This window comes from Cavia porcellus, unplaced genomic scaffold, assembly GCF_034190915.1.
Source record: "Cavia porcellus strain 051 isolate PalLab524CR breed Dunkin Hartley unplaced genomic scaffold, mCavPor4.1 scaffold_19, whole genome shotgun sequence".
NCBI classification, from domain to species: Eukaryota; Metazoa; Chordata; class Mammalia; order Rodentia; family Caviidae; genus Cavia; species Cavia porcellus.
Window position 1 is genome coordinate 34,838,110 of NW_026947502.1, and position 21,389 is coordinate 34,859,498.

At 40.2% G+C, this 21,389-nt stretch overlaps 1 protein-coding gene across 3 annotated transcripts in view; it reads right to left on the reverse strand.

Annotated features, from left to right (window-relative positions):
• Mcc (MCC regulator of WNT signaling pathway) overlaps positions 1-21,389 on the reverse strand; it is a 406,401-nt gene that overhangs the window by 223,604 nt on the left and 161,408 nt on the right. The window lies entirely within an intron of this gene.

Genomic DNA, 21,389 nt, shown 5'->3' on the forward strand with positions numbered 1-21,389 from the left:
AGGCTCTGTGCACATTTCTAAGCTGAGAGCATAAAGAAACTGCATTGCTGACTCGGCTGCCTGTGGATTCCGATGGCCAGTAGAAATGTCTTGTTTTTCCTCGACCGTTTCCTCATTGTTAATAACATTCACTTGATATCTCAGCCACCAGCCACCCAGAGCACTGAATTCACAATCCCTGGGCACCAAGTACACTGTGAGGCTCCCAAGGATCGACTCTAGAACCAGCAGACAGACAAAACCCACAGACAGAACTTGCAAAAAGGAAAAGGGAGAAAGTTTTTATGGTCATTCATCCTTGTTTTAGTAATAGGGTTTTCTAGCATGAAATCAGGAACAAAATTTGGAGTCGACATCATAAACAAAATGATCCACTGGCCATCCAGGTTTGTACAAGATGAACACAATCTAAACAATGAAATTCCTAGGTAACCAGGAATAGTTGGTTACCTTAACAGAAACTCTAATGGGTAAGAATACTTGTATAAAAAGATGTCTAACTTAACAAACATAGCTCTATTCTTTGCATTAAGAATTAGAAGCCTAGGGGCTGGGGATTTAGCTCAGTGGCGTAAGCGCCTGCATGGCAAGAGTGAGATTGTGAGTTCAATCCCTGGTACCCAAAAAAAAAAAAAGAAAGAAAGAAAGAAAACCAATATAAAGAATTAGAAGCCTGGCATGATGGCTCATACCTGTGACTGTAGCACTCTAGGAGGCTGAGACAGGAGGATCCCAAATTGGAACAATTTAGCAACTTCGTAAAACCCCCGTTTCAAAATTAAAAAGGCTGGGAATGTAGCTCAAGTGAAGGCCCTGGACTCAATCCACAGCCGTGGGGGTGGGGGGAGAATTTATTTAATTAGACTATGTTATATCTTTTTCTTGATGTTTGTTTCTTTTTCTTTTTTTTTTTTTTTTGGTTGTACCAAAAGGGAAAAATATACATGGTTTAGTTAGGTGATTTGCTGTACTTAGAGAATGATTAGAGGCAATTATTCAACCTCTCTTTTGCAGGTTTTTTATCATGCAAAGCACAAAGGAAGCACTCAAATGTGAATCAACAGTATCATTTCTATTATAGTAACTCTTGTGGTATAGCCCTATTTGTTCTGTGGGTAGTTTTTTTAAATACACCCATCCTCTATATACTCTAAATACTGTGGAATTTTGTAACCTTACAATAGCCTACAGACACCATCAGGATGTATGCTCTTCATTCTTGCACTTTCCTTGGCAGATCTATGCAAAAATAAAGAATTAATTTAATTTCCTTCTTCATTTTTTTCCTTCAATTTAAAATTCTACTATGCTCATTTTAGCATAATCAAGTGATAGAAAATGTTTTAACAGCAAAATGTCATTATTTCTCTCAGTAACTCCTAGCTAGCAGGACATTCTTGTCCATGTTAGGAAATAGTCTCTTCCCAAATTGCTAATCTAGAAATAGGAATAAGCTCATCAGAATTCTACCAACACCAGTAACAAAACATAATTAGCTTCTTGGAATTTATGAGCCTATTCTAGCCACAAAATACAGTACTTATTCTTTTAAAATTGAATATGACAATGCTTGGTTTGCAAGGAAACATTTCTGTAATGAATTATGGGGCATTACTCTCCTATCATAGGTGATGAGGTTGCTTTTATTTTGTTGTCCTTCAATAATTTGAATTTTCAGTCTCAAGCTAATAAAGCCATGACTAGCAAATGAGTAAAGAATTCAGAATCCCAAAAACGCAAGGAGGCTGACAAGGTGGCTGCTGATTCTTGGAATTGCAATTATAGAAATGTGGCCATAAACAGTTTTTAAAAGTTATTATGATTACTGTTTCACTAATGTGCAAACATTAATGAATGAAGAAGATAGACATATTAGTCCCATGATAACAGAAAGGAAAATGAAAGAACTTCTTAACCTGTTGTTTTCACCAGTACAATACCTAACAGTTTGAAAATGACACTGCACAAAGTTCCACAGTAAAAAGAGAAAAGCAAAATTTCCCCAAAGCAGGAAATTGATTTTTTACCTATTACTAATTTAATGCAGAACAAACAATTAGAATCCCATGAGTAGAGTATGTATATGTTTCCCCTTCTAGCAAAGTTCCAGCATAATATGTAAGGGAATCAGAAATTTCTCACATGCTCAAACTTTTCCAAAAGTCACTCCCAGAAAAAGTACTGTAAATAAGTGATGAGATCTTAGGAAAGGTTAAATACAATTGAGAGCCAGTAAGTGTCAAACTGCAACCCAACCTCCACTTATTTAACGCAAAGCGCCAACCCTACAATGAAAACTACACACTGATGTTTTAGGTTAGAAAAAAAAAACATCTCATACATTAGCATCTTTTGTCTCAAAAGAAAACCACAGTAGCACACCTGCCATAGCTTCACCACCACTGGTCATGCCTGCAATATGGTAGAGATCTTTTCAACTGGGTCTTCTATGATTTTTTGGCTACAGTATCAGGTATTATGGGGACACAGCAGAATAGCACATAAAGTACCAGTCACTCATGGCCTCTGAGGATGGTTACAAGTTAGTTAGAGAAGCAAACATTGAACAGGACAAGAAGTATAAGGCCATACTTTAAAGCATTGAGGTGTGCATGTTCAAACTAAATGCAATGTGATCCAACTCACAGGAAATGCACTCAGAGAAACCATATGAAATGGGTTAAGGTAGCCATGAGTGGTACCAAGAACCATCTGCAAAAACACAGGGCATTTTCATGATGAAATGCGATTACGATTGGAAACTTCCTCATCACAACAATAAATTGAATGATGAAAGAAACAATGAATAACATCATGGTGGCATAGGTTAAAGAAGCCCTCCTACCGTGAAATACTCTGTTTCCTGTCTTCTTGTCTCTTTCTTCATCCTTCAAAGGTGCATCTGCTATGTTATAATCCTAATTAGACTTCTCATTATGGACTCCTCTCAGGATTTCTGTGTAGGATCAACTCCACAGGAAGAGAGGCTATAGCTCTGCAGAGAGATGCCAGCCTCTCCAGTATGCCCAAACTACTTGACCCTGTATGCCCGAGCACCAAGGGCAGGTGAAAGACTCTGAAAGTCCTGAAGGGGTCATGGAGGGATTGATCTTGCTTGCTATAGGCAACACCCATTTCCTATAACTGCTTTAATGCAGTCATGAACAGACAGAGTGGAACACAGATCAGATTCCAATCATTACAAACTGCTCAGTTCCTTCCTCTACTTTGCTACAATGGTTTAATTTTTAGCAAATCCCTCCGAGTGAAGGGGGAAAGCAATAGAAAAGCATCTGCAGGAAAATGGGATAATTTAATTTTGATTAGCAATACTTTGAAGATTCTAGAAATTAAGGCCAGATTAGCATCCTGGGAGTGATTTCTCATTACTGTAATCCCAAATATTGAGTTCGATAGTCCAAGTATTGTAATCCTTTTTTTAGGCTTTTTTTTTTTACAATATAAAAAGTTATATTTGTAATCCTATCGAGACATTATTGGAATCTCAGCAAGTTAATTTTAATCTACCACCTCCAATGCAACCACGGAGAGTAAAGAAGATATGTTCCAAATTAAGGGCAGCCAAGGGGTCCTAAACCCAATCCCCATGACAATGTGTGGACAAAGGCCCTGATCTAAGGCCTCTCCCAGAATTTATTATCTTGTGAAGAAGGGGAGTGGCTCGAGGATGAGTGACAGTGAGGATGGTGGGAATTACGTGAGTAACTTGAGCTGGCTGGCCAGGTGGGGAAAAAAGCATTTCTGCAAAATGCAGAAATAAGGATATGCAGAAGGATCAATTTATGTAATCTAATTAAGGTAGCAACTGAATTGTTTTAGGAGGCTGTCTCTTTGGTTTTTGATGCGTAAACTCTTGTGCCTTGGGGAGTCATAGCTTTTTTACCTTGAGGCTCCTACCCAGTTGACACTCCCAGAGCTATTAGCTCTAACATCCCGCCATGTTCATATCCTTTACAAGGAGAACAATATGCAAGGAAACAGGACTGTCTGTCAGCTTTAGAGATTACATACTAGTACCTGGGCTAGCCTTATTTGCAATGCTTAGAGCCAATTGAAAAGAGAAGGAAATACCATGGCCAGCTCTCTACATATCAGTATAATGAAGTAAGTCTCCAAATAATCAAAGTTGTATTAATTGCTTTGCATTCAAGGGGAAACACTGGAGTTGTCTCCCACATTTCATCATTCTAACAGAATTCTACCATGACCATCCTTTGATGGGCCTAACAACACTGGGCTACTAGAATTATCAACTATAAATGCTTTCAACATCTGAGTTCCCACAATGAATTCTATTTTATAAACACTCATTTCTGAAAGAACATTATACCTCATGCTTGGAAAAGTATTTTTGCACAGGAGGACAGTTCTGACTCAGAAGCCAGGCTGACACTTCCTGCACCATGCCTAAATTTCCAGCGTGGCTTTCGGCATGCCAGGGAAGAGGAAGCAGCGGGAAAGGAGGCCAGCTTGCAGAGGCCTGCGCTCAAACAGCTGGTGGTCTTCCTTTCCTGAAGGCAGCAAAGACCTGAAACCATCCTAGCAACCAGAGGCTCCTGCCAGTGGGTCATCCAGGGTGGGCCACTGGATTAATGAGCTCCTTACAGGAAAAAACAGAAACACCCTGAAGCTACCAGCAGGCCTTCTTCCATTCTGCTCCAAAAATAGTTACTCTGATTCTGAAAGCTAAAATGATTACAAGGCATTGTTTGCCAAGTCAGTAGGTTAAATGTTGTTCTAAATTAGCATTTTGGCCATCTCCACTTGAAACAAAAATTAAATAAAGCCTTTAACTGTAGACTTGCACTTAGCAACGCAGTTCGATTTAGCATCCAAGAAATAATCTTCTTGATACTTCGAAGAAATCACCATTAAAACAACAACAAAAAACACAACCACTAGCAATCCATAGTGGTAACATTTTTTGGTCAGAAAATAGATTCAGCCCCTATGATTAAAAATTGTTCCACCAGGCTTCAGGGATTAGGCTTCCTACATCAGCTTGGTTCACAGGGGCAGGGGATGAAACTCCATGGTAGTGTGCTTAACATGCAAGGGGTCCTGGGATTGACATCCAGCATCCCCCCACACACACTCACATATACACACATACATATGCACGCACACAGTGTACACACAGACTAAACTGGTTCAGAGAAGACTGCAAAAAAAATTCATACTAGATCACAGGCAGAGAGATATATATAAGAAGAAAGCCACACATTTTTGGATGTTCAAGCGGAATTTCCTTTTTCTTTTCTAAAAGACATTCTAACACTGGATTTACTTCATGGTTTAAAAAAAAAAGCCACACCAACTTACCCCCTATTCCTTACCCCTTTCCTAACACACTTGTAGGTAACAATGTCAAGGGCACAACAGACACAGTTATGCTGGTCCCAAACAGCAACCAGTACAAGAACGGTACAGCAGCCCATGGGGGCTCCCCAAGCCTGCTGTCCCCTTCTGTCCCTCTGCAGCCCTTCGCTGCCTGCTGACACCTGGTAGCTCTCCCTCACCATTTATAAAGCACTCTTAAATAAGCAAGAGGCAGAAGTCTAAGAAAGCAAGCCTGAGTAGAACAACAGATGGTTCCCATTTATTATACAGTCTGTGTGTTTGGTCTTTTTTAAACTGACCTTTCTAGTCCTTGTATTATTTTACAAAGACCACCCCAGGGCCCTAACGTATCCTTGTATTTTCTTCTGTAACATCAGATACCAGCTCTGTACAATGTACTATACAGTTTATTTATTTATGCATGTTTTCTACCCCCAGTCCACCCCATCTTTTCCTCGTCTCTCTCCTTCATTCCCCACCAATCTGCCCTCAAAGACACAGTAGGCTGTTTCGTGTACAGTTTTACTTTCAGTAGTTTCAGTTACTTACAGGGCTGTCCACAAAAATATTAACTGGAAATTATTTCTACAAGTAAATAATTCATTAGTCACAAATAACCTTTTACCATACTACATTGCCGTAATTGTTCTATTATTTGTTATAATATCAATGTATTTAATTTATAAATTAAAACTTGCCATAGTGATGTAAGTATAGGAAAAAATAGTATTTACAGGATTTTGGTACTCTCTAAGGCTTCAAACATCCACTGAAGGTCCTAGATCATATTCCCGGCAGATAAAGGACTGTAAGAAAACAAATTTATGCAGTCCATATTTTAAGTGAATAAAGATTTTAGAGCTATTTACTCAGTACATTACATGATATATAAAATGGACTGTTAGAATCATTAAAAATCCAGTGTTTTTAAAGAAAATATATCAAGAACCCAGGCATGGTAGTACACTCCTGTAATCTCAGCAATTGGGAGGCTAAGGCAGGAGAATTGTTGCAAGTTCAAGACCTGCCTAGGCTACAAAGTGAGCCCAAGGCCAGCCTGAACCACATAGGGACACACACATATATATGTAGAGAGAAATGAGATTTATAATACTATAAACTATAGCATTACCCTCAAATATTAACTAAAAAATATCAAAATGTTACCTAATAGTAAAATCACAAGACTTTTTGCTTGTTTTCCAAATTTTGTGTCAACATGCATTACTTTTATGATCACATTTGCATACATACCTTTTACTCCTTATTCTATTTCTTTAAGGAAGAGTCAGAGGTGAAAAGTCTACATGATACAAGCTAATCATATTTATCTTTAAAAAAATTAAGAATCATGGCATAAAACGCATAACCTACTTCAGCAATAATGGCTGATTCTGAGTAACAAAGTTGTGTATTAATTGTATATACATAAAATGTTAGAAAACAGAGATTGTGGTCCTCTGACCTACATTTGAATTCCTTCTCTGTTTAATATGTGAAATATAGGTATCTACTATGGAGAGAATGGAACAGATCACAGGACATTAGCCATCTGTACTGTGAGTGAAAAGTCATGAAGAAGATCAAAGATTCCAAAATCTTAACCTCTCAGAGCCTTATTATCCAATAGTCTGCTGCACATTTCCACTTAGATGACTAAAAGCCACTTCAAACTCAGCAGGCCCAAAACTGGACTTAACATTCCTCCACAGATTGGATTTACCATGAGATCGCTAATCTCACCTATGAGCATAATACTCCTAGAAACTGGGACATCAATCCCAATACCACCACCAGTCTAGAAACTCACACAGCAAGCCTCAGGTCTCAGATGCCAGCTGCTGAGGTCACAACAAATGGTCTAAGAAGTTGGCATCCATGTGCAAACAATGCATCAATAAACAGGATAGATGGGAGGTAGAAAAGCAAAGATTATAGATATAGTTCCTGTACTAGGACTGAAAAGCAAATGTCAACTTTGAGGTCCAGAGGCAATCACATCTCTTGAAGGTATTAAAAGCAGTTGAGTTGGCTGGGCGCTAGAAAGTAAGGGTAAGAGCGGCCAGAAATATAGCTGGAAATATCAGTGTGAGCGAAGAGGCTGCGTGTCCTGAAACCAAAGGATTTAAGCAGGGAAATCACCAAAAACAGCACCAATGTGCTATTCTCTAATACTGAAACTGCTTTCATCTTTACCACTACATAGTTTGGTTTATGGGTCCAGAAATGCATAACTGAATATTCTTGGTGGGGGAAGGTTGGAGTATAACTCAATGGTAAAGTTCTTGCCTAGTATGTGCAATGCTTTGGATTCTATTCCCAGGATAGCAAACAAAAAAAGGTTTTTTCCTTTTCTTTCTTAACTGCTCTTTTTCTATTAATTACTAACATGTTTTAGTATTTTTCAAAAGCGATTTAAAAAGTTTTCCCCTCAATTTATTTGGTCAATGAAAGGTGAGTACATAAAAGGAAACTATTAGTCTTTAGCTGAACTCCAACAGAAAAGTAACAAAAATTTAATTTCTGTCCTGAACCTCAGAATACTGCCCAAAACTGATCATACTACTGACCACAGTGACTTCCCAAATACAACTGCTGTGTCAAGTAGATTTTATTGCCATAAAATATGGCAATCTTCCCATCTAACACACATAAGCGCCAACTGCTCAGGGTGCTCAGGATCACCAAAACATTGAGGGATGATTGCTTTGATGAAAACTCAATCCCACTACCAAGGAACATTATAAGGTTGTATTTTGCATGAAACCTACCCATAATTCAGCCTTTATTGGAATACCTCATTAATGCCGCACAATAACCTATGAACACTGACTTTTTTAGCTCCAATTGATAAATTGAATTTAAATCTCTATCATTCCTACTGGATTAAAAATCATTCACCCAAGAAAAACAACCTATTTCTGTCACTATAAGTAACACTAAGACTGCCTTTCCTACTTTTGTAAGAATTTTTTTTTTGTATGTAGGGCACAATTATACCTAGATTATTATTATGGAAAATAATTCCCATGGAATTCAGCTGAAAGCTAAGATCCATCCTTAAATCCCACATATTCATTTCTGATGTGCCAAGAAAGCTTCATAAAGCCATTGGCAGTAAGGTACTATTTTCACAAGTTCTATCAATTTAACTTTTGATTAATCAGAGTATCAATAGGCAATATGCATTTAATAATACTAATTTCTAACAGGATGTTTTCAAAATCACAACGGTTATTGTGCATCATTCAACAATCAGATTTATGTTGTATGGAAGGCAAGATATTTTTAAAAGTACAGATTTAGCTTTTGGAATAAAGCAAAGGAGGAAATATTTTCATAAAACAGAAGTTATTTTACACCATTATTGCTTCACTCGAAGTATTTTAATAAAATATTAGTACAGATGCTTCTTGCCTTACCAAACAGTTACATTCCAATAAACATCATAAGCTGAAAAGCAGTTCACAATGCATCAAATACCCCTAACCTACCAAACACAGCTTAACAGCACCACACACGATAGAGCACTGGGGTTACCTGCATAAGGAGGCTTACGGATGCCTACATGGAGATGGAGAATCATACCACATATATCTAGCTAAGGAAAAACTCAAAACTCAAAATCTGAAGTACAATTTCTATTGAAACCATATTGTTTTCACATCTTTGTATAGTCAAAACTCTTAAGTGGAACCACCAGCAACTGTCCATACTGCCACCCTTCACGTTTATCATTTCTAACACAACCTGCAACAATCAGGTTGTGTTCTTGGAGCTTCTCCTATCACCCCAGGACTTGATCCTGCTTCTAACCCACCACCACTCATCTCTTCTCTCTCCGAAAAGATCTAGAGCCAGCTCAGTATCCCGTGAGATTTGGTAGCATGCAAAGTTCTCTATCCCTTGACTAGCTGGAGGTCCCTGGGGCTCTCAGTCTGTCTTCAGAAGCACAAGGAGGAGAAGTATAGCCAGGTACTTACTGCAGGGAGGGGAAGCTTGAGAGTGGAACGTGGTGCTCACACCCTTGGTTGATCTAAAAGTAGCTGCCCTAGCTCAATCTTTTCTCTTATTTTCTTTTCAAAATTAATAATCATTTATCTGGCCACCCGTACTGCAAGAACGTGCTATGAAGTAAAGCACTGCTCCAGCCCTAACCATCCCCACCAGGTAAGCTTCCAAGATGGAGAAAACAGGTGAACAGATTGTATTCCTGACTGCTAAGTAGCAAGTCAAAGGGATAGGGTTGCCAACACCCCATGGTACCCTTGGCATTAACTGGGAGACTAACCTTTCAGAGAAGGAAACATGTCAGGCTAGAAGATGAACTCATGTTACTGGGTGAAGGAAGATCATCCTGAGAAGAGATCAGAATGAGCTCTGCTTTGAGAGGTAGGAGAAGGAAGGATGGTGACTGCAACAAGGTTCTGTATTGCACAAAACCCGTGCTTCTCCTTTTACCTGGTGAACTGGACATACCTTGTGAGGCAACAGGTTACAGGGAAAGTTTAAACCATGGAAATGGAAGCACCACCATAAGAGAATCCACAGAGACGAGCTAGATGGGAGTCAAAGGAGTTCACAAATCCACACTATAAAGTACAAAAGCCTAGAGCTGAGGTTTAGGACTCTTCTCAGTTTCCCATCCATTACCCTCAAGCTGTATACTTCTCAGCCAACAACCAAACTGCTTAATTTCAAAACATTAGCAGGAACGCACCATTAAGTCCTGCTTTCTGACCATTAAACAAAACCTCAATAAAGCAGAGTACTAGACACTTTAAAAAAAAACTTCAAATGTAAAAAAATAGCTATACAAAGAAACGGAAGCTGGACCTAACAGTGTAGGTCTATAATCCTACCACTCCGCAAGGCGGAAGCACGAGAATCAAAATTTGAACCCACCATGAGCAATTCAACAACTAAGCAAGACCCTATCAAAATAAAATTTAAAAGGGTTGGAGATGTAACTCAGTGTGAAGACCCTGTGTTCAATCCCCAGCTGGAAGGCAGGGAGACAGAGAGGGACAACTAATGGTATTCTTAGCTGAAAGGCACATTCTGCATCCTCTAAACCCACTTACCAAGGTTCCGTCTCACCTCCAGACCTGCCTCATCTGGCAGTCACTGCCACTCCAAAGCAAAAATCCCACACACACCTCTCCCTGTACCTATCTTACCATTAACAGACCGCAACTTGCAAAGGAACTGACAAAAACCCTATGTACATGAAAGAAACTGATATGCAACACTATTTCTCAGCAATGCATCCTCACTCTACGCCTGGTGCCTACAGGGCCTTCCCTTTCCCATGCTATGTCCTCTGTCATGCTGGGCATTCTCAGGGTACTTCTTAGGCACAACAGAAACTACAAACAGCTTTGCTGGGATAAAATTAGAAGACAATTCATAATCAAATTTTCAAGCAATTAGTATTGTTGCCTGTTAGCTCATTAATATTCTGGCTGCATAAATTTACAGAAGAAAATACCTACCTTTTTTTCCTGAAACTTGCCAGTATTTGAATAAACATTTCCCCAGGTAATAAGTTTTTGGATAGAACATTAAGGGAAGAAAAACATCAGTAGGCTATAAGACTCTTAGGATTTCTGAACTGTCTTCATAACAATCAGCCTACACTTAAGATCTTTTAAATTAGGTAAGTGTTCATTTGTAGCTATAGCTCTGAATGCTTCTGTTTGGCTACCTTTGCTCTAGCAAGTAAGCATTGTAGTGAGCCCAGTATTGCTATCATGATTATGAGAACAGCAAAGGCTAGTAAAAGGTATGTGTTTACTATGATAAGCACTACCTGGGTTATTTCACTGGTCTTTGGTACATTTGTCTGAAGTATGGGGTCCTATCTCACCACATAATAACACGGATGTGCATGCCACATAAGCAACTTTCCTCAGATCCTCTAGCTAAGAAGTGACAGAGCTATGATTTCAGATCCTACAACTTTACAAATACATAGTTTGACAGAGACAGAAACTCAGGTAACTTGACCCAGTAGAAAAGTTAGTAAGAACAGCTAAAACTAGAGGCCCTTCCTCATCTTCCAGACTCCAATCTGTCACTGCTACCTGGGGACATTTAATGTCAAGTCACAGCGACTCCCCAGTCACTGACACTTGAGAATTAAAGGGTTTGAAGGCAGCTTTATCAGCATTACACACTTTCTTCCACAGTAGGTATATGTGTGTGCAGACTGTGTTTTCTTTTTTCCTTTTATTTTCCAGGCTGGCCTTGAGCTCACTCTGTAGCCCAATCTCAACGATCCTCCTGCCTCAGCCTGAGTGCTAGGATTACATGCATGCACCACCATTCCCAGTTCAGACATTATTTTCAAGAGCAGCTCAGAAGCCCAAAATGGGAAACAGTCTTGGAAGACTCCAAATTTAAGTTTAAATGTACCTATCCTATGGTGGAAATTTTAAAATCCTCCTGCCCTCAGCTCTGGTTCACCTATTTCCTCTACCCCATGCTCCACATTCTGTGAGTTGTGAGCTCTGGCACACCGGCCTCTGGACCATCGAGTTCTGCAGGGCTCCTGGACGATGCTTCCCACAGGCAAACACTTCATCAGAAGTGCTCCCAATCAAGCATGAAAACAAATTAGGTTTTGGTTTAACCAGGATTAGATTCACAGTACCAAGAAATGAACTGACAGTTTTCTAATCTCAAAAGCCAGTCTTCAACTTCCTGGCTATTCTCCACAGGCCCCTGCAAAAGCGCTCTCCTGGAATTCCTCTTTAGTGGTTGTGAAATCACAGTGTGTCCATCCAATCCTCTATTCTACACTTGCCTAATTTGCTAGACATCATATGTTCTCTCCACAAGCAGAGTGGTGGGGGTCTGTGAAAGGTACTGTGATCCCGCAAAGTACTTAGTCTTGGAGACCACAGAGGGGTCTCTTGGGCTTGGGCACACATTTGATTCTCTCGAGGAAAGGGACGCAGTTCACTCTCAGCCTTAATTTTATACTCACCCTCCTTCCATCTGGAAATATCAAAGAGTGACTGCAATGACAAGCCCAGCAAGGAGAAAATCACACGGGGACAAAAGAGAAGAGGAGTAAAAGGGAAATAATTAATCATCACAACAAAAAATCAAAAAAATGATTAAAAAAATAAGCAAGGGCCTTGAATAATGTTCCTTCAAATATGTAAATATGGTCAATGAGCACCTGAAAAGATCAGCATAGCTGACCATCAGGAAAATGGAATAAAAACCACAGCAAGCTAACAACACCAAACATACTCATTACAAGGGCTACCAAAATAATAAAGCTTAAAGAAAAGAAAATCTGAAAAGAATATGTTGGCAAGGATGTAGAGAAATAGGAAGCTTGGTGGGGGTTTTTTTTGTTTTTGTTTTGTTTTTTGGTACAAGGGATCGAACTTACAACCTTGCGCCTGCCAGGCAAGCACTTATGCTGCTGAGCTAAATCCCCAGCCCCAAAAGCCTAGCGTTTTACTGCCGAGAATATAAAATGGGTGGAAAACAGTGCAGCAATTCCTTAAAAAACTAACCCTAGAATTATCATATGATCTAAGAGTTCCTCTTGTGTGTATACATACAAAAAAGTAAAAGCAGGGATTAGCAGGTATTTTGTACACAAATGTTCACTGCAGCATCAATTACAATCGTCAAAAGATTTAAAAAAAAAAACTACACATGTCCATCAATAAATGAATGGATAAACAAAATGTGATGGTCATGTGGAATGGATTACACAGCCCTAAACAGGAAGGAAACTGACACATGCTGCAACAACGGATGGACCCATTAGACATATTCTAAATGAAAGATGACAGTCACAAAAAAACTAAATACTGCACATGAGATGCCCAGTTACAAGCAAATTCTAAAACAGAAAATACCATGCAGGTATGTTCAACCCATAGACCGCCTGTTGGACGTGCCTGTGTTAACAATATTTTAAAATAAAGGCAGTTTTGTTATTCATATAGATTAACTCTACTGTGTTCCTTCTCAGGTAGTGTGGCCCAGATTAGCTGTGTCCAATCTGTGGGCTGCAGGCTAGACACACGTGAATGGGAGATAAAAAGGTTCTAGTGATGGGTAGTGCTGATGACTACACCGCAACTTGATAGTCCTTAATGCCATAGAACTATACAGAAAACAGTTCAGTGTGTTGATGACAGGGCCGTGGAGTTCACCACCAGGCAGCTCTGACTGGACTGTGTTAACGCTCTCTCTGGCTTGACCATGGAGGGACATGCCTTAGTTCCATCAGATGCTGCAAGCCGAGTGAGGGATATAGCTCAGTGGTACAGCATTTACCTACCACGTTTGATCCCCAGCACTGAAAAAAAAAAAAATTAGTTAGAATGTTAAATTTTGTTAGTTGTATTTACCACCACCACCATCATAATAAAGGATGACAAAGTTGACAATATCACATATGATCAATACGCAGCAGCTGAAAAGCCAGCCAAAGAGCAAATCCAACTCATTATCCCCAAAACAGAACACAACTGCTCTTTTGGATTTCTATACATGCTAAGTTCCAACAATCTTTACCATTCAAAGCTCCCCAAGAGCAGACAACTACAGTACGCTGGGGCTAAACATAAATTCTTTTTTAACAATGTAAGATACAGTAATATCAGATGTAGACAGCATTTACTGCAATTAGTATCTCTCTCCTTAAAATAACTAAAGAATACTGCAAATATATCCTTTAGTGCAAATATCCAGCAATATAAAAACAGAGGAAAAGGGAGAAAAGTGCCTGTGAATTTCTTAAACATAACTATTCCCCATATTTTCCCCTCTGCCTCTGTTGCTTCATTAGGCACGCAACAAGATGTACAAGAGAAAGCTCCAGTCAAAGATACACATACTAGCACCATCTGATAGAAACATCTGGCCTGAGTCCTACCAGACAACTTTCTGGTCATATCTACTGCCCAGTAACTCTTCGAAAAAAAGTGCCAGCATTCCAGTCTCCTTGGAGTTATAGCTTTCATACGTCAGTACACTGCTATTAGCTTTTGTAAAAATAAGCACAGTGATTCTAAGTAGTTGAAGGAAATTGGTACAAATGATGGTGAAGAATACAGTCCAGTTTCCTAATTTCAAAGCCACCTAGATTCACAACCTCAGCAATCTGAGCTACCTACTGGGAGCAGGCAATCTTCGAATCATTCCTAGCAGGTGTCCTAGCCACTTGATTCCTTAAACCATTCCTTTTAAGGAAAAGGTACACTCAGATACTCTGAACATGTCCAGAAGTATTTATAGTTTCTTTTCATTTCTAATTATTTTTTTTAAAATGACACAAAAAAGTTTGGGGAAATAACCTGGCATTAAAAGACTGAGCAAAGTTGGGGATTTAGCTCAGCAGCATAAGCACTTGCCTTGCAAGCAGGCAGTCGTGAGTTCGATCCCTGGTACCGATAAAAAGGAAAAAGACCAAAAACAAAACAAAACAAAACACACAAATAAAGACTGAGCAAAAGGGAAGCACCAAACACCTGACTCTGTCCCCAGTTTTTAAAGTACTTTAATTAGCTTTTGGGACACAGCCTTCCTGGGTTGACTGACTGACTGATGATTTTTTTTTGTGGGGGGGCTAATACTGGCTCTTTTCCACATCTCCCTCACCCTGCCTGACCATAAACACATTATATATATGAAAACAAAAAAATAAATGCAAGCCTGTGTTCAAAACTTTCCAGAGAAATCCAGATTCTTCTCACAATGGAAGTGCAGCCAGAGGTAATCCAGCCTAGGTAATCCACTCAAAACAGTTTTCTTGGACCTCATCTTCTTTCACACTCCTCTTGCTCAGTGTGCTCCCAAACACATCACCTCCGTGCTACCCCAAAACACACCAGGCATGCTCTGAACTCTGCAGCCTGGCCACTGCTCTTGCTTCTGTCTGAACCGATTATCCTCATCTTTTATCATTATCATTATATCATCATACCCTCACTACTTTCAGTTCTCAGATACAGACTGCCACAAAGTGGTCTTCCCTGTTAACTAAGATAACACCCCACTCCACTGCGGGCCTCGTGGTGCACTCCTGTAATCCTAGCACTTGGAGGATGGCTGCAAGTTCAAAACCAGGCTGGCCTATAAAATGAGCCCAAGGCCAGCCTGAACCGCACAGTGAGACCCTGTCTCAAAAAGACAAAAAAGAAATATAAATTAAAAATAAGTAACACCCTTCCTTCCTTCTTTCGTTACCTGCATATTTTTCCCTATAGCACAGATTGCTGCTAAACATTCATCTGTTAGTGTACACCGGCTCCCGTTAGAATGGAGTCCTTCACAAGACAGACTACATCAATTCTGTTTATTGCCATGTCCCAGACTTAAGATAGCACCTGGCATGAAGAAAGCATGCAGTGGGGGCTGGGGATTTAGCTCAGCAGCATAAGCCCCTGCCTTGCAAGCAGGCAGTCGTGAGTTCAATCCCCAGTACCGATAAAAAGGAAAAAGACAAAAAAAAAAAAAAAAAAAAAGAAAGCATGCAGTGATGGCCAAATTAAATTCCATTAAATGTGTTCGTTAACCAAAATTGAATAGCATTCTACCATACTGGACATGATCCAAACAAATAACTTCGAAGTTGTTGATGCCTCACTGTCACATACTAACTAGAAGCTGGCTGCATAGCAATCAGTTTTACTCTGCAGCTACCTTCAGAGATTCCATGGTCTCCTCAAGGAGACAGATGCATATCTGGAAAATTGTAGTAAGTGTTCCAAACACAAAATGACTAACCTGGAGAGGCTAGGAGCAGTTAAGACAGAGACAAGGAGAGGTTCAAATGTGCCCCGTATTTTATAGACATGTTCACACAACCCATCAGAAAGCAGGGACAAGCAATTACACCCACTCTAAGCATGCAGCCAATCAGAGAACTTCTGTAATTGCATGACCATCCTTTTACATGTTGGCATGCTTCCCTTGACAACGGCTTAAGTATTTCTCACCAACCCAGCTGGAGTCAACTGACATGTGCACATACACTGGAGTCTGGTGAAACTGTCTGTCTCAAGACACAGAACTCTATAACCTTTGGTTTAAAATACATTTCTACTCTGGGACCCCTATGTCCCATCATGTACTCCAAGCCCTGATCAAATCTCATGACATGGAATCTGCCTAAAATATCCCACCAACCAAACCACTGAGCCTCTCTATCACAGGAACTTCTTAGCCCAGCAGGCGTTTATTGCTTATTTACAGAGTCAACAAACTCCAACTATATATGGCAAATAGAATCAAAGCTTCTAATTCTGGATTTTTTTTCTAAAAGACTCCCTAAAGGCTTAACATTTCTGTTCAATTTCAGGAATATCTTGAAAGATGTACATATATAAAATGCTTTTAGCTGGGGATTTAGCTCAGCCGCATAAGCGCCTGCCTTGCAAACACGCAGTTGTGAGTTCAATTCCCAGTACCAATAAAAAAAACTTAAAATTTTTAAAACATAAAAAATGCTTTTAGAGCCCAGGATTTAGCTCAGTGGCATAAGTGCTTGCCTGGCAAGTATGAAATTGTGAGTTTGATCCCTGGTACCAAAAAAATAAAATAAATAAACACATAAATAAAGTAAAATAAAATAAAATGCTTTTAGAACTTCAGTCACTCCTTATGATAATGCAAACCTTCCAAAAAGTGTCTTCTTTTTCCCCTTTGTACTAATTTTTGCTGTTTCTGGTCAGCAAGAGTAAAACGACATGCATCCACTAGAAAGACAGAGTTGTTCTATGATTCCAGCAAATATTTACTGTATATAATTTAACTTCTGTTTATCTGTAGACTCCAGTTTGTTTATTCAAGAGTGAAAAATACCACTACCAATCTAAAAATACCACTACCAATCTGTGTCCTAATTAATAGCTATCAATTGTCTCAGTCTTTCCTTTAGCTTGCCAGGATGTACAGCAGTGAAGAGACGTCTTTACCTCTCCACGAGGGATATGACTGAGAATTTCCAACAACTTTTAATCCACTCCAGAAACCACAAAATGGCACAGCTCTATCAGAAACCTACTCCTTTAACTTCCACACTTGGTATTACTTTATTTGTTTAATTTTCTATTTTAGCTGGTATTCAGCGGCTTGCAGTAGTAAGCATTTTCTAAGCACTTCTCAGATACAACATGCTTGTCAAAAACTCGTTGAGACCCATTCAGTCGTACACATATTAGAGACACAGAAAAGGTGTAAAGAGTAAAAAGGTGAAAAAAATTCACCACTAACCAGCCTAGAAAAAGGCGGAGTCACGATTCACACCTAGGTGGGCTTTCTCTGGGTCTGGGGTGTTACCATATGACCTTTTCCTTTCATTACTTTCTGTTACTGCTCTCAACCTTTGACCACATGTTTCTAGGAGCGGGTTCTCTATTTGATAAGCTTGTTTAATCTGATGTATACTGTAATTACTATGTAATACACAGATAAATGCTTTTGATAAAAATGAAATGAGTATGATTAAAGGGGCAGCTACTGCCATCTCCTCCAAGAGGCTGAAGAATTCTAGGCAGTGAATTTCCAAAGCCCTAAAAGTGAGTTTGTTGGTAAGGAATGGTGTGATCTTTATTTAGCGAATGCTCCCTTTTATGGCAAAGGAGATTTGGTACCTCAGCTCTCATTCCATTGCCTGTGCATTCAAAGGCACCTGAATGATTGGTGCCTGAGGTGCCAGTGTAAGAACGAAGCGTTCTCTGATACAGGAATGAGGCCCAGTCCACACCAACAGACAGGGCTCTAGGTTCCTGTAACAGGTGGCCAAACGCTATGGAGCTGCAGAGTACTGAGGCCAGTGAAGAAAGTCAGAGAGCAGTGAAGCTGGCAGCCATGGCTGTGAGGCCAGAGAGTGCCAGGTCCTGAGGCAGCACATGCCAAACTGCACACTGAGGGCAGGAGTCAAACCCAGGGGATGAGAAGGTGATCAAGCCGTAGATATGGCCTGTGTAGCTGGAATGAGGTGGAAGTCAAAGCGGCAAGAAAAAGAAAGAATGTGACAGGAGAAAGAGGAAATTGGTCAAAGATCTGGCAGTTGATTCAGACCTGCCCCAGTTTCAGTCAATGTATTAAGAGAACTGGTAGATTTCACCCCTCCTCCTCTTGGAACTCAGTTGCCAGGCTAGGAAGACATCTATGCAGCTACATGCAAAGATCTCTGTGGAAGAGAATTGAGCTTATCATCATCCACTTCACAAGAAACCCCACCCACCTCGCCAGCTATGTGCTTATGCCTCTTAAAAGTGGACCTTCTGGTTCTGGTCACAGACACAAGCTTTCTTCCCACAGTTCTGCCCAAGTTGCATAATTTCAAGCAAATAAGATTGTTACATTTTGAGTTTGTAACATAGCGATAGACTATTAGGGAAGAGGAACACAAACCCCAAAACAAGCATCTAATATCAATTCCTCAAATTCTCTCAAGAGGCAAAGAAGTTGGGCACGGTGTTTCATGCCCGTAATCTAGCACTCTGGGAAGCTGAAGGTGCAGGACTCCAAGTTCAGTTCCATCCTGGGCAACCTAGCTCTTAGGAAGAGCTAGGGATGTAATCAGGTCAAAGGCCTCAAATTTAAAAGAAAGAGAATGAAAGACACAGAGAGAGAAAGGGAGGTCAGGAAGAGGGAAAAGGGAGAGACAGGAGGGAGGGAAAGGACAAGGTGTTCCCTCAAAAAAGCTACAGGCCATCTGCCTTGGGCCACCTTCCACATCACGTCTCGCCACCGCTCTACCCATGCTCTTGGTCTATGGCTAAGGCAGATACTAAACCCTTATTATGGTGTGGGATTCGATAAAGACAGAGCAACATAAAAGAGTTGGGAATACTGGGTGATCTTATAGGTCACTTCCAATTCTGATACTGTACCTCGTAACTAATTTGTGATGAAAAATACATGTATCTATGAGATGGCCACTTAGAGTTGGTGAGGCTAGGTTAAACTCCCAGTCTCACTTTAAAATAAAAAGCCAATCCATGCTTCTCAAATCAATGAAGAGAACAACTTTTTTCTAGACAAGTCCATTTATTACAGAATCAGTAGAGAGGTGGTGTTTCAGGTGCTTTTCAGTAAGCAAATATTTAAAGCATGGCAAGCTGCTTCTAATCAAGAATGGAGTCATTCAATGAAAGAGGTTCTGGATAAACAGAAAAGAAGAAAATACAATTTCCAGGAGCAATGAGTGCTTCAAAGTAAAGTAATGATGGAAATTTTCTGCCTGTTTATTGTTTAAGTAGTATTTAAAGGGCAAAGAACATAAGTTGATTGCTTCAGACAAATTATTTGAAAAGGAATTTTTCTAAATCTCCAGATTTTAATAGAAAAACTTTGATGATATTATTTCTATTACACACCTAAATAGGTAGCGGTCTACCAGAAAGTAGACCAAGAAGACAGCTATGCCACAAAGAAGGGTGAATTCAGGTTTCCCCTTGATGCTGCTACATTCCCTAACTTTGCCCCACAAAACATTAAAGAAAACTCAGTGTTTCGTAGAAAAAACTAAAGCGAAAAAAGAAACTATGCCAAAGAACTAATGTGAGAAATACAAACGAATTATATTTAAATCTAAGGATACTGACCGATAGGTATTATAGAAATATAAATGGTAAAGCTATTGCCCACAATAAAGTGAACCGAGATTTAGGATCCACAAGCAGGAGCCACACATACTCTTGTTTCACAAATACCTCAGCTTAAAATATATTTTTAAAAAGCAAAAAATAACTACAAACTTGCAAATATTCGATCTTCAAGAAAACTCAGACTGTGGTGAAAAATGGATGGAAAATAAATGAGCAGACCTAAAGGACAAGAAAACATATTTGGTAAAGGACACGGGGCAAAAACTTGTTTGCTGGGGCGGGGGATATAGCTCAGCGATATAAGCACCTGCCTGACAAGTGCAATTCCGGGGTTCCATTCTAAGAAAAAAAAAAAAACACTTGTTTGTCTCCTTAGGAACAACACAACATCCCACAATGTTCAAATATTTTTCTAAACAATGCAGGGGCTGCAGAGCAAGCTCAATTCTTTCATTGGGCCACAGCATAGGGATTACTTCATGTAACTCGGCAAAGCATGGCGCCCTTTTCCACACACCTGAAAGTCACAGACCCTAGGCCCCTGAAAGCGCCCACAGAGGGGACCAATACTCATCAAGTCAATCCGCAGCTCACTTTCTCCACTCAGCACGGGCCACCACTCTGGTCCTAGTCTGAGACTCACTTTGCACCAAAGGTTGCTGAACAGCACCCTTCAGGGGCCGCTGAGAGCTGCTACAGAACGTCACCTACAAGACTCTCCAAGTCCTCCTCTCCTTTTTAAAGGACCTTAAATCAGTCAAATGTTTCTCCCTCCTTAAGCGGTGTGAGTTACAAAGCAAGACTCTGGGTTCCAGTTAAGATTCGAGACTTCTCCTTGTTCACAAAATTGGCAGTAATCGTTTAGCTCCTCATGCCTCCTCTCTCATTTCCATTTTTAAATCATGTTGTTCTCTCTCAGCATTTCTCCAGACTTTTACAACACAGGGGAGAGCCACGGGAATCATAAAATCTGTCTCATTCAGCAAGGGCCTCAAAATGCTATTCTAAACCAGAGCAGCAGTGACCATAATACTTAGAGCAACAGGCAGGAGCCAAAGGCATTCCCCAGCAAGACTAGCTGCAGACAAGCACGGAGGGGCTCCCCACCCACTCCCCCCACCCAGCCAGGGCTCCCTCCTTTGGTTTTCCCTACACCGCTGTTAATCTGGCATCACCACTGTCTGTCTGTCTCCGGCTACTTTTACTTCAGTCTCCTTTTTTTCCCCTTTACTCTGCTGTACTCAACCAGCACAGACTCCCGGGCTGCTCTGGCACCCGTAGTCGGTTTGGAGGTGCTGAGGGGGAACCGCAGCCACCCACCCTCCAGCTGTGGCCATCAAGGGGTAGCGTTCCTCTGGAAAATCCGGTTTTGTAGGTTTGCCATCACCTCTTTTTAGGTTTTCAAAGCTTTGGGGGGGGGGGGATGTGCCC